General features: G+C 42.5%; 1 long non-coding RNA gene across 1 annotated transcript; it reads right to left on the bottom strand.

The window, feature by feature from the left end:
* Positions 1 to 380: 380 nt before the first annotated feature.
* On the bottom strand, positions 381 to 1,308 carry LOC143118462 (uncharacterized). The gene is made up of 3 exons (XR_012986151.1): positions 1,237 to 1,308; positions 648 to 1,063; positions 381 to 488 (listed from the first exon to the last, which is right to left on the bottom strand). It is a non-coding gene; the product is annotated as an uncharacterized LOC143118462 (long non-coding RNA).
* Positions 1,309 to 11,757: the final 10,449 nt, after the last annotated feature.

The following is an 11,757-nucleotide window of genomic DNA, read 5'->3' as shown; positions in this document are numbered from 1 at the left end:
TATGTGCAGTTTATGACAGCTGCTATGAATGTGTTATAAACTCACCGAACAAGTAAAGTGTTACCAAGGTTTTTTATGGGTTTATTTATTACATGCCCCTGAATGCACAGTAGAAATGGCTAAGCTTTGAAACATGACTAATAATGTATGTGTATCTAAATATGTGTGCATGAGTGTGTATGTGTGTGTCTGTTAGTTCATTCTGATGTGTGCACACTCATCATATTGGGGCGTGGTGAAGCAGCAGTAACGCCAGCACGGGTTCGATTCCCGAACCCACCGTTGTGAGATTGTGTCACTTTGGATAGAAGTATCTACTAAATATCAATCAACTTTAACTTTATTTAGGGGTTACTTGTGATGTTCTACTGCAGTCTGTCCTACTCCTTTCTACCTTCGTCTTTCCTTTTCATCATTAGACTGCTTCACAGGGTTGGAGCGGATCCGTTCTCTGTAGCGCCGCTGTCTCTCTCGGTCCATCAATCTCTCTGAAACATACATCGAAGATATAATTACATAAATTAAATAATAATAAAATAGTACAAAATAAATACCAACAAACATATAATTTTTTCTCAATTACACAATATGTGATGATCATTTAAATAATGATATTGTAAAATTATACAAACAGTACAAGGACATACTTTTAAACCTTGAAAGTGAGCACAGGTCCCCATTTTGTTGTACAAAATAATAGTTGACATCCTGTGACCCAAACACACCAGCTCTGTGTTGGGTAGAGAATACGTGTTCCTGAGTCTCTTTTTCTGTAACACGCAACAGACGGCTGACTGGATTCATCTCTTTTATCTGCTGTCTGGTGTCAACAATATCAGCCTCAGGAGTTGGCCGTTTCGTCACCATGTTATCCGTTTGTGCCATGTTGCCTGTTTCCGTGTCTGAATTCTGTGACATGTCTTGGAAGGCGTAGTTATTTGGATGAGAGTGATCCTCAACGGTTGGCCCAGTTTGATATTCTGTGTCACTCAAGCCATGGCTCTGGGATTCTGCTGTCATTTGCTCTGGAAGAGCAATGATCATATTCTTCCTGCGTTGGTACCTGAAAGGACATATTACACAAACATGCACGATCAATGACAAAGTGTGTGGAATTATGTGACACCCCAAACCTGTCTAATAATTGCTCTGAATATCGCATAGAGATACAGTATGTAGTAATTAATGTACATATAGACTGCTGTCACCGGCAGACAGAGTTACCCTGTGTTGTACCTTTGTCTTTCCCTCTCCCGGTAGGCCTGCTGTTTCTCAGGGTCAGCACGGACCCTCTCTCTGTGACGCCGCTGCCTCTCTCTGTCCATCAGCCTTTCTGGAACCAAAACAGCTACCCATGAAATACTACAACTTTACTTTACTCTAACTACATGAGCAGACAAACACCAACAACAGTCACATTAGTTGGTCAATAATTAAAAGTGGGCATAAACTTGCTTTTAAGGCTGGACAGTGAGCATAGTCTCCCATCTTGCTGGATGAAGTGGTTCTTGGCATCCTCTGTCCCGGAGATGCCATCTCCATGTTGGGTGGGGCACTGATGCTCACGAGACCCTTCTTCCGGAACATTCCACAGATAATCGCTATGGTGCTTGTTATGTGGTGGGTTGCTGTCGTGAGTCTCCGTCTTCAACACTGGGAGGTCCATATGAGCCCTGATGCCAGTGTCCATGACAGAGGTTACTGTGAAAAGGCCTAGCAGTTCAGGTTGGTTTGATGCCAACAGTCATCAGGGGCTGGGTCTGCCTGATGCTACCTCAATGTGTTCTGTCTGGAAGTCAGACTTGGGAGACTCTGGATAAAACAGCATCTACAGTATATGACACAGACCAAGCTGACTTAAATCAGATTTATGAAGACAAGTCAAGAATTCCCACTGTGCTAAAGCTATAAAAAGGGAAGAATGTGTAAACTGGATTATAACGCCACTGTCAATTTGGTTGTATAAATTTGAAAATAGAAAATAGATTTTGTCCTCCCACTAAATGAAAATAAAGTTGGAGGGCATTCCACAAATATGGCTAGATAACTGTTTGAGTAAAACCAGGAATTCCCTCAAGAATTAAAAAAGACAAGCAAAAATTCAGTTCAAAGTTTTCCATGCAGTATTCTGAATATCATCATACAGTTGATGGTACCGACCAACCCCTCTGGCTCAATGGCTATAATGAAAATGACACACATTTGGAAATGGCTTGTTTCTCCTAGGTTTACATATTACGCAAAACAATGCAACAATATTCAAGATAGCAAACTAGATGTCACTGTAAGACAGATGTCACCATTCTTTTGCACAAATAAAGGAACAGCCATACATTATCGCAATACCCAACACAAAGACACTATCAGGCTATTCCATGACAACACCATTTTGGGTTCATCTGCCCCAGTTTCTGAGCCTGAAGCCTGATTTACTCGAGGCCCCTGTCATCTCCGATCAGGTCACTACAGTCATGTCAAGTCAGATCATACCACCACACTTCTGCCACAGAGCCACGCAGCTAATACTATACTCAATGATTGAAACTGTCGAATGTATATTTAGTATTTCTACTGCTTGTTTCTCTACCTCTTTCACACACAAGCACACACATAATGTATATAAATTGTATCAGAACCTCCAGTCTGCCTACTTTCCCTCGGTCGTGTCAAAATCAACTCACATCATGACAATTATCAAGTTGCCTGCTGCAATCACTGAATAGACTACTACTAACAAATTACATACATAGACCTTTTTTCTGACAATCAACTTGCAATTAAGAAAATACATGTCATCTTTGTCCCTCATAAGCTTGTGTTGGATTAAGAATACAATGCATACAAATTTGCAGAACCACGAAAGCACATCTGTCAAATCAAATACATCTAACAGACACACACGCCTTATTAATCTTAAGATTCCTAAAAAAAAAACATCGTTGGTTCTTCTGTAACGGTACTGTTTGTGTTGATACAATGTTTCATTCAAGTACAAAAATGTAATCTATAGGCTGTTTTTCAAGCTAACTAAAACGCTAGCCATCAAATGGTGTACTCTTATAGGCTACTCTTTTGAATCATGTACAGTAGGTACCTAAATCAGTCTAACACAAACGTGATAGCACATCATGCAGCTAAACAAAATGTAAATAGTTATATTGGCTTGTCATAAATCTACACGAACACGCTTAAACTTACCATTGCATGCTGCTCCCGAGAAAGCATCTTCATGATTTTGGTGTAGGCTATCACAGAGCGATGGTGTATCATACGGTAGATATCCTAATTTTGTTTATAATTATCCTCTACGATCTGTTAAACCCTATCCAAGACTATTTACTTGCCCCTCGCCACACAACACTGTAGCCCCTCGTCCACCATAGTCGCTGCATGCATAGGGCTGCATGTTTTCAGCAATGCTAAATTTCACACTTCTCACCAAAGCATCTCTATACAAGCAACACAATATTAGCTAGTTAGCTAGAGGAGTTGGTCTGGAGCACTTAAGGTTATGGTTATGGGATCTGGAAGACGATTTTAATAATAGGCCTACGATAATACTTAATTAACAGTGAACAGTTTTAAAAAGTCGGTAAGACTACATTAATAACAATAATAAACAATAATGTCAATGCAATCAGTATCCTAATGAAAATAAACAAATATTATAATATAATATAATATAATATAATATAATATAATATAATATAGGCTAATATAATATAATATAATATAATATAATATAATATCATATATATATATAACCATAACGGTTAAATAATAAGGGCATGCTGAACAGATATGCCTTTAGACCACTCTTGAAAGACTCAAAACTATCGCAGGAACGGAGAGCACTTACACTGAAACATGTAAATTCATGAATGCACTATTATTACTTCGCTGCACACATAATCGACACGCGCACGCACGTGCTGTGCAAAGAAGATAGCCGTCAATGTATAGATATTATCTATTCTGTTTTCCTGTCCGCTAAGGAAGCGCGCATATGGAACTTTGAAGTAGCGATTCAGTTACATTTAATCTCGCTATGCATTAACGAAAAAGTGATAGGCCTAGTGTGCTACTCTGACTGCCACCAATTTTGGCCTAAAGTTATCTGAGTTATCTGGACTGCATTTGCTATTTTCTGGTAAACAATTAACCGTACAGTAGAGGAATAATTAACCCTCATTCCAAATGGTGCACTGATGACTCCCATACCCTAAAGCTCTAGAGCTTAAACCTAAAGAGAGTAATGACTTATAGGGGAGACACTCACACAATCTTAAACATTTGAACATGAACAGGACATGTCTGGAATGTCTAAAGTTGAGGAGGTAGTCTACTGCTCTTACCCTATCACAGCCTGATCATAAAATTACCTTAGTAGCCTAGTGTTGGTCACAGTCTGGTCAAGCCAAGCCAACCTGTTCTCTTGTGGTACCTAGAGGTTCTACCTTGATGTATGACATCTGACATCTGTGTTTTATGATGACTCATTTACAATAGAGGGACTAAACTGAGCCTGTGTCCCCCACAAACTACATTGATTACGCAATCAACTGGCCAGGGCCTTGGCAACATCCTCAAACTTTGAAGTTTAGGGACATGTTAGCTCAGGCCTTTGCTGTGACATGCCTCGCTGGATGGTGGTGGCTGTTTCCTGTCAACCATGATGGACGCAGACAAGGTCAGTGTGGTGACTGTTCCTCTTCCTAAGGCATGGGTCACCGCCCTGTTGTTTCCCCAGATTTTACGGCCTTCACCCGGGCGACCGAGCCAGGTCAGCATGGCTTGTGGCCACTAATTGGCCGAAACAAATACACAGTTTAACTCACACAGATTGCTGATAATGTTTGCTCCCTCCATTATTTGTCATGCTGTTTCTGTTCTGTAACTATGTATGGGCATGGTACCTGATAAACTGTACAGGTGTTCCTGTATGAGCTGGTGAGTAAAATATACTCCTAGTACATGAATGAGGTGGATTGTATGGGAAATGGATGAACCTATGCATATGAAAAGGCTCTGAAATGATATAACCTACGAGCAATAGGTTAAACAGTCCACAGGGTTACCAATCTTACTTTCTGATAAAATCTCTTGAAGGTCCCGCTGCAATTAAATACAGAACATTTGCACTGAAATATTACTTTCTAGAAGTTGCACATTCTCCCAATAGATGATTTCCATTTGAAGTTAAATTTGCAGAAGTAGGCTACGAAGTGATATTTTAACTGCTTGCAACACTTTATCTTGTAATATCAGCAATATACCACAAGAGGGTGACAGACATTTACTATCTGAACCTTCGTTGGAACAGACAGTTACCCATTTAAACTGTCAGCAGCCTCTCTGAGGACATGTAAATCAATAAGGCTCACTATAAAGGCTTAGAGTGATTTCAGTCTTAATGCAGCTTGTCAACATTGCTATGATTAGCTAGGTATTGATTGATATGGCTATTGGGCTATATTTAGTGAGTCACCTCACCTCACTCAAAATGCTGTTATGAAACTCTTCTGAGATGTGTAGCCAGTTGAGAGTAAAAATGTCTACATCGTTGTGGCTAAGGCAGAAAGTCACGCAAGGAACTGGCACAGCAGCATTTTCACTTTACACAGGGCTGTTCCATGACATGTTTCCAGTGGTTGTTTGTGTGACTCCACTTTTCACAATGCTGTTCTGTGACATGTTTGCAGTCCATGTGATTGTGAGTGTGTGTGTGAGAGTGTGTGTGTGTGGGTGTGTGTGGGTGGTGGTGGCAGCAACAGTGTGCGTGTGTGTGTGTGTGTGTGTGTGTGTGTGTGTTTTATCAGCTCTCTCACAGGTCGGCAGGTTTTTATCACTCTTGAGGCTGCTTTGCCAAGTTGTTCGGTGAAGTGACCCGGATCCTAAAGCAAAGTGATGGAGGTGTCTTAGAGAATGGTGGTGGTAGGGGAGAGGGTGAGGGAGGGGGCACAAGGAGGTGGCTATGGATGGGTGGCTGGGAGGGAGGGTGCATTATTGCAGCTGTGCGTGTGCTTGTGTGTCTATGTGTCTGATTAAGGGGGGGTGGGCAGCAAAGGTTCAGAAGTGTTGGAGCAGAAAATCTCCCCCCTCTTGCTCTCTCTCTCTCTATCTCTCTCTCTCTCTCTCTCTCTCTCTCTCTCTCTCTCTCTTTCTCTCCTCTTTCTCTCACTCCCTTTCTCTTTCTCTCCTTCTGTCACTGGGCCAGACGTAAAGCAACAGCAATTTGTGCGATTTCACAGTTCACTGGCCACCAAAAAAACTCTGACAGCCTTGTAGAGAGAGAGAAAGGGGGAAAGAGAGAGAAATAGAGAGGCGCTGAAGAATCAGCAGATAGAAAGATGGCATAAGCTCAGTTATAGAGGGTGGAAAATATAGCAGATTGAGAGGAACAAACTGAATTTTCAAGGGTGCTGTTTCAAAACCAAAATGAACAGAATGCCAAGTAACAACAAAAAAAGATGAAGTAAGAAAACAGAGCCCACACAGCCCACACACTATCTGCAGATGCTCAGATTATCAGCACACGCTATCTGCAGATGCTCAGATTATTAATTAACTATTAATCTGTTGACACTCTTAAATCCGGTTTATGGTTAAGGTTAGGGGTTGGATTTAGGTAAGGTGATGTTAAGTATTTTTTCAACAATTTTACTGAGCGGCGGTCATATTTTGTACCGCTATGTGGTACATCTAATTTTACAGCAATTTTACATACTGAACTTGGATCTTAACACATGATCTGTTAATTCTTTGTGTGTGGACTGTCCACGTAAAGTGGTTCCGAAATAAGAAGATTAGATGATATAATTTTCCTGAAAAGTAGGATGTTATAACTTAAATCAATAAGTTTCAGCTAAATCCACATTCCCTTTGTCAGTATTCCTGGTTAAAAGGACACCTCTACCAATGAGAAGTTGAACATGGAGAGTGGCCTTCCTGCTTTCTGTGGCCACCTTGGATGTGCCTGAGAAGTGAAAGCTGCCCTGGAAGAAAAAAAAGTTAAGCACCAAATCTGACCCTGAATGGCACATAATCCTCCCCATTTCTTGGACGGCCCCAACCCCGATCAATGGGGTTCCATTTGGGTGGTCATCATGACCCAGCCAAGCGCTCCCTGTGTGGGATGGCAGCAGAGCTTCCCTGTGAGGAACCTTAAAAAACCGTTTCCATTGAAGATCGGCGGCCAGTACCAGCAGCAACAGAACCGCATTTTTAGCATGCATAAGGTCAACAGCAGATCCTTGTCATTAACTGCATCACGCCACTTTCAAGAGCTCCTCTCAGAGGAGGGGAGATGAGGAATGTATATCAGAGATAGAGCTGCCACCGTCAGATGCTAGGCAGAGAGAGTTAGCTCCTCAAGATAAGAAGTGTCACCTGAGTTCTTTGTGCTGCTGGGGGGGGGGGGGGGGGGTTGGAGGGGCATCTGGGCTGGCTTTGGAGGTCACGCACAGGACAGGAAGTTGCAGTAATCCCCCCAGCTGTGACTTGAGAGGGATTTCCCCCCTCCGCCTCACTACCCCCAGCCTGTGAGTCCGCACCAATCCCACCACAAACGGTAGCTGACCGCACAGTTCCCCGACTTTCATCAGAGCAAGGCGAACACGCACGCACACCCTTGCCCTGGTTGCACGCCCACACATTTGACTTGGCTATTATGAAAATGAAAAAGAGGGGAAGAGATTGTTTGGAGGAGCCCAGATGTGCATTTCCTTTAGTGTGACTAAGAACATGCTTCATCAGGTAACCCACATGAATTGTGGACCTGGGAACATCAGTGATTAAAAGTCTGACCACAGCTGACGCAGCTTCTCGGAGATAACCCCGCCCTGCCCCCCCCCCCGCCTCTCCCATAAGGCAATCAGATAATTGATACAAAGAGATATCGGGACGACTGTCTGGAGTGGACAAGGGTGAACGGATGGTCAGACGTCCTGATAGCCAGGAGAAATGGTAAGCGGTGTGGAGCGGCAGACATGTGCCTTGAGAACTCACTGTGTGGCCCCCCACGCCCCTCACATGACGGGGGGGAATTAGCATACGGGGCGAGGGGTCAAGTGAAGGTGGCAACCCCGACCAGTCGTCTGGAAAGCCCGGAGTGCACAGGTCACGGAAAAGCCGCTCTATTGCTTGATTGGTTAGACAAATCAAATTAACTACTAGATGTCCCCTGCCCCCTGCTTCAGCAAAAAAACAAAAAAGCAGAGAAGGGTCATTCACTAATCCATGCTCACCTTTTAAGTAGCTTCAAAAATGAGCAACATTTTGTTAAGCACACATACTTTTTAAATATAGTTTCAACCTACATTGATACACTGTAATATCAAGCACAACATGTCTCATTTTTAAACAGTGTGTATAATCTGAACATTATGTTTGGGTGCAAATATGAACTACTTCATGTTTCTGAGATTCATCTGCTTATCATTTGCACGTAATGACATTTGTCTCCATCGTTCTGAAGTAACACATACCTTATTTCTGTGCACCATCAGAGCTGTAAGCGTGAGAAGGCCTGGAGCAGGAGAGGTCTGGACATTACATGCTACATTGATGTTGGCATCTCTCACCGGAGCTCACTACCTCTGTAATTTTATTTTTATCCCTTACATGGCTTTGACCTTCTTTTCGCCGCCAGCATTCGGTAAGCTGTGATTTATCTGCCAAATCAATTTGTTGGCTTCATTGAAATGTATTTAAGGTTGGGGTCATCGCCGAGGTCAGCGATGGCATCTAATAAATTAAAGGCGGGCGGTGGGCGGCAAGAGGCCAGAGACAGCGAGAGGAGAAGAGGACGGCTGACTGTTTTAGTTGGATATGAAAAATGCAAAGGTCAGAGAACTTCATATCGCATGATAATGGGACGGCATGAAAACCAAACAATACATGCTATCCTGAGCGACATTAGCTCGGGTAATATCCACTGGTGAAGGCACCCATCACTCATGTTTACAACTTGCTTCATCTCGTCTGAGGTCATTGTGTGTGTGTGTCTGTGATGCTGTAGATTGGGTAGCGAGGGCAGAGCAAAGCAGAGGATAGTCAGAACATTGGATTACTCAACGGAAGGATAAAACAGCCTTTTATTTTCATTCAAATTAAATTAAATCTTTGTGATCTTAGTGATACGTGTGTTATAGTTGACCTCACCTCTGCTTATAGCCTTTCCTGAGGCTTTGTTTTGCCTGAGTAAGCTCATTCATTCATATACTATAAGAGTGGCAGATTGTGTTAATACTTAACATCTTTAGGTTGAGGCAAGTGGCAGATGGGGTTTCGACCTAAAGTGACTTAAAAGACAACAAATGTCCATTTTAGACATGGATATAAGCTTGGAAAATGAGAAGAATACCAGCTTCATGCAATACATGAATACCCACCAGTAGGGCTAAATTGGAAAGAGTGTTACTGTAACATTGTTAAAATGAAGTTGAAGTCAGTGAATTTGCAGACTTTAATGATGTGAATAAAAAATAGATCATCAGTAATGTGTCAAGATCAAAATGCTCCAATATTCTTTTCTATTCACATATTCTTCTCATCTTTGTTTCTGGTGATTCTAAACTTTTACATTTTGAAGGACCTGCCATGCAAATACAGGAAGCAAATCATGATGCATGATGTATAATGAAACACGATGCAAAGACTGCTGGTATATCGCTAGAAGTTTGGGAACTGCATTTTCATTAAGGAGTAGCGTCATGAATGTTGGGAAATGAACGTTCTAAAGAATATCTGGGTTCATTGAATTCAACATAGAATTTTAGAACCTTCAATTGTTGCGGAACAGAATCTTATGTTAGAATGTTCAAAAACCTACACCTTTAAGGGTTAAACAAACAAAAACAGCAAGTACTATGCAAAGCTACACTTACACATATATGATAAATTTCTGATTATTGTGAAAATAATTGAAATGTATAAATCAAAAAGTTTCAAAATCATAATATTTATACAAAACCCCCATATCTGCAAGCTGCGTCACTACTTTCAAGGTTGTGAGCAACTTGATTCAAGACTCGTGACAGTACACGGTTTCTGGCAAGTGGCCCCTCGCTCTCTCCAGACCGGAGCAACAGCAGCAGGCCCAGGGGTTGCCTGGTTCACGCCGATTCCCATTCACATCTCCACAGGAGGAGACCTATGAGTACAAATGACCAAAAACACTGGCCAGATGTCCAGTGCTCTTCATTAACTGGGTTTAATCGCTGAGTGTGTGTGTGAGGGGGGGGGGGGGGGGGGGGGGGGGGGGCATAATGAAGGGCTCGAAGGGAGGCTGAATAAAGAAGTCACACCAAATATTTTAACATGTGACCTCTCACACCTAAACTGATGAACTAAAACGACTCGTTTGTGGGAGAGGTCTCTTCAGTGACAATCATGTATTCACAATGTGGTTGAAATCAAGGGCCTCAAGAAAGGAACAGGATGGAAAAATAAGTTAAGATGGTTTTATTATTTGTGTTGGACAAGGGGTTGCAGCTGTGTGGAACTTTTATGTCTGCGTATGTTTTTTTTGTTCTCTTTTTTCACTTCAGAAATCGGCCAAATGTGAACCATGTGTTTGTTTGAATTAAAATATTACAGAGTTTACAGAGTTCATTAAAAAAAAAACACACACACACACACAAAAATGCTCAGCTCATTTTTTTTTACCTTGAATGCTCTCTGGGTGAAACGTACAAAGAATTAAAAAAGGAATAGAGAGAGTGCATGTGTTTGTGTGTGTGTGGGAGGGAGAGAGAGAGAAAGAGTGTGCAGATGGAAGCAGAGATGGATGGAGGGATGTATAAAGCAGATGTTTATGGGCCATTATTTACAAGCTCTTTAATCTGGACAATTTCCTCGCCCTTGGCAATGGACAGTTCCACGGGCCACACCGCTCCAACTGAACCTCCCAAGTCGGGTTGTGGTCATTCATCTCCCAGCGGGCAGCACATATGAGAGTCACTCGAGTGAAAATCTGTCAGGGTCATTTTTCATCCATCTTTCTCTCTCTCTCTCCTCTCTCTCTCTCTCTCTTTCTCTCTTTCATATCTCTCTTTCCTTGTATGAGTCTCTTTGCTCTCTTTCTCTCCTCTCTCTCTCACATTTTATATCTCTCTTTCCCTGTATGAGTCTCTTTGCTCTCTTTCTCTCTCCTCTCTCTCTCTCTCTCTCTGGATCTTTCTGTCTCTCACTCTAACTTGCGTACACTTCAATTAGACGGTTTCAGAGATGCAGCTTGTTACTAAGAAACCACACTTAATTATGCCATCTATCAAATTAATATTAGCTACATTGTTGTCAATATCGATTTTCACTGAGGTTAAAAGCTTTGCGGACCCCAGCTTGAATATGCGTTGCTTAGCAACAGGCCCGACTATACTCTCCCCTCCCCTCCCCCACTTTCACTAACCCCCCCCCCCCAAATCACGTCTCGGCCTACCCCAGACAACCGAAGCCTGGGTCTTGATTTCTGCACCCCCCCACCCCACCCCTCTCCTGCCCCACCCCCGCTGTGATTAAATGTAGCCTTTCTCCCTGTCACCTCGACCTTAACCCCAGACCTCGCTGCTCCCGGGTCACTTAACCTTGAACCCAATTACAAGATAAGGTTACTTAAAGGTGACCTGGCGCTTTGCTTCACTCAGCTAATAGGACGGCCGCGGGAGCGAAAGGGCCAGCGCAGCTGATACGCTCCTGGCTAATTCACACGCAGGACAAAGGTCACGGCGGCTGCCATAAAGAAGAGCTTCGATTTCT

Source organism: Alosa pseudoharengus, unplaced genomic scaffold (genome assembly GCF_046254945.1).
Source record: "Alosa pseudoharengus isolate Yale_2024_CS ecotype anadromous, Long Island Sound unplaced genomic scaffold, YU_APseudo_1.1 YU_APseudo_1.1_scf_12, whole genome shotgun sequence".
Taxonomy (NCBI): Eukaryota; Metazoa; Chordata; class Actinopteri; order Clupeiformes; family Clupeidae; genus Alosa; species Alosa pseudoharengus.
This window is presented reverse-complemented; position numbering and strand designations above follow the sequence as displayed.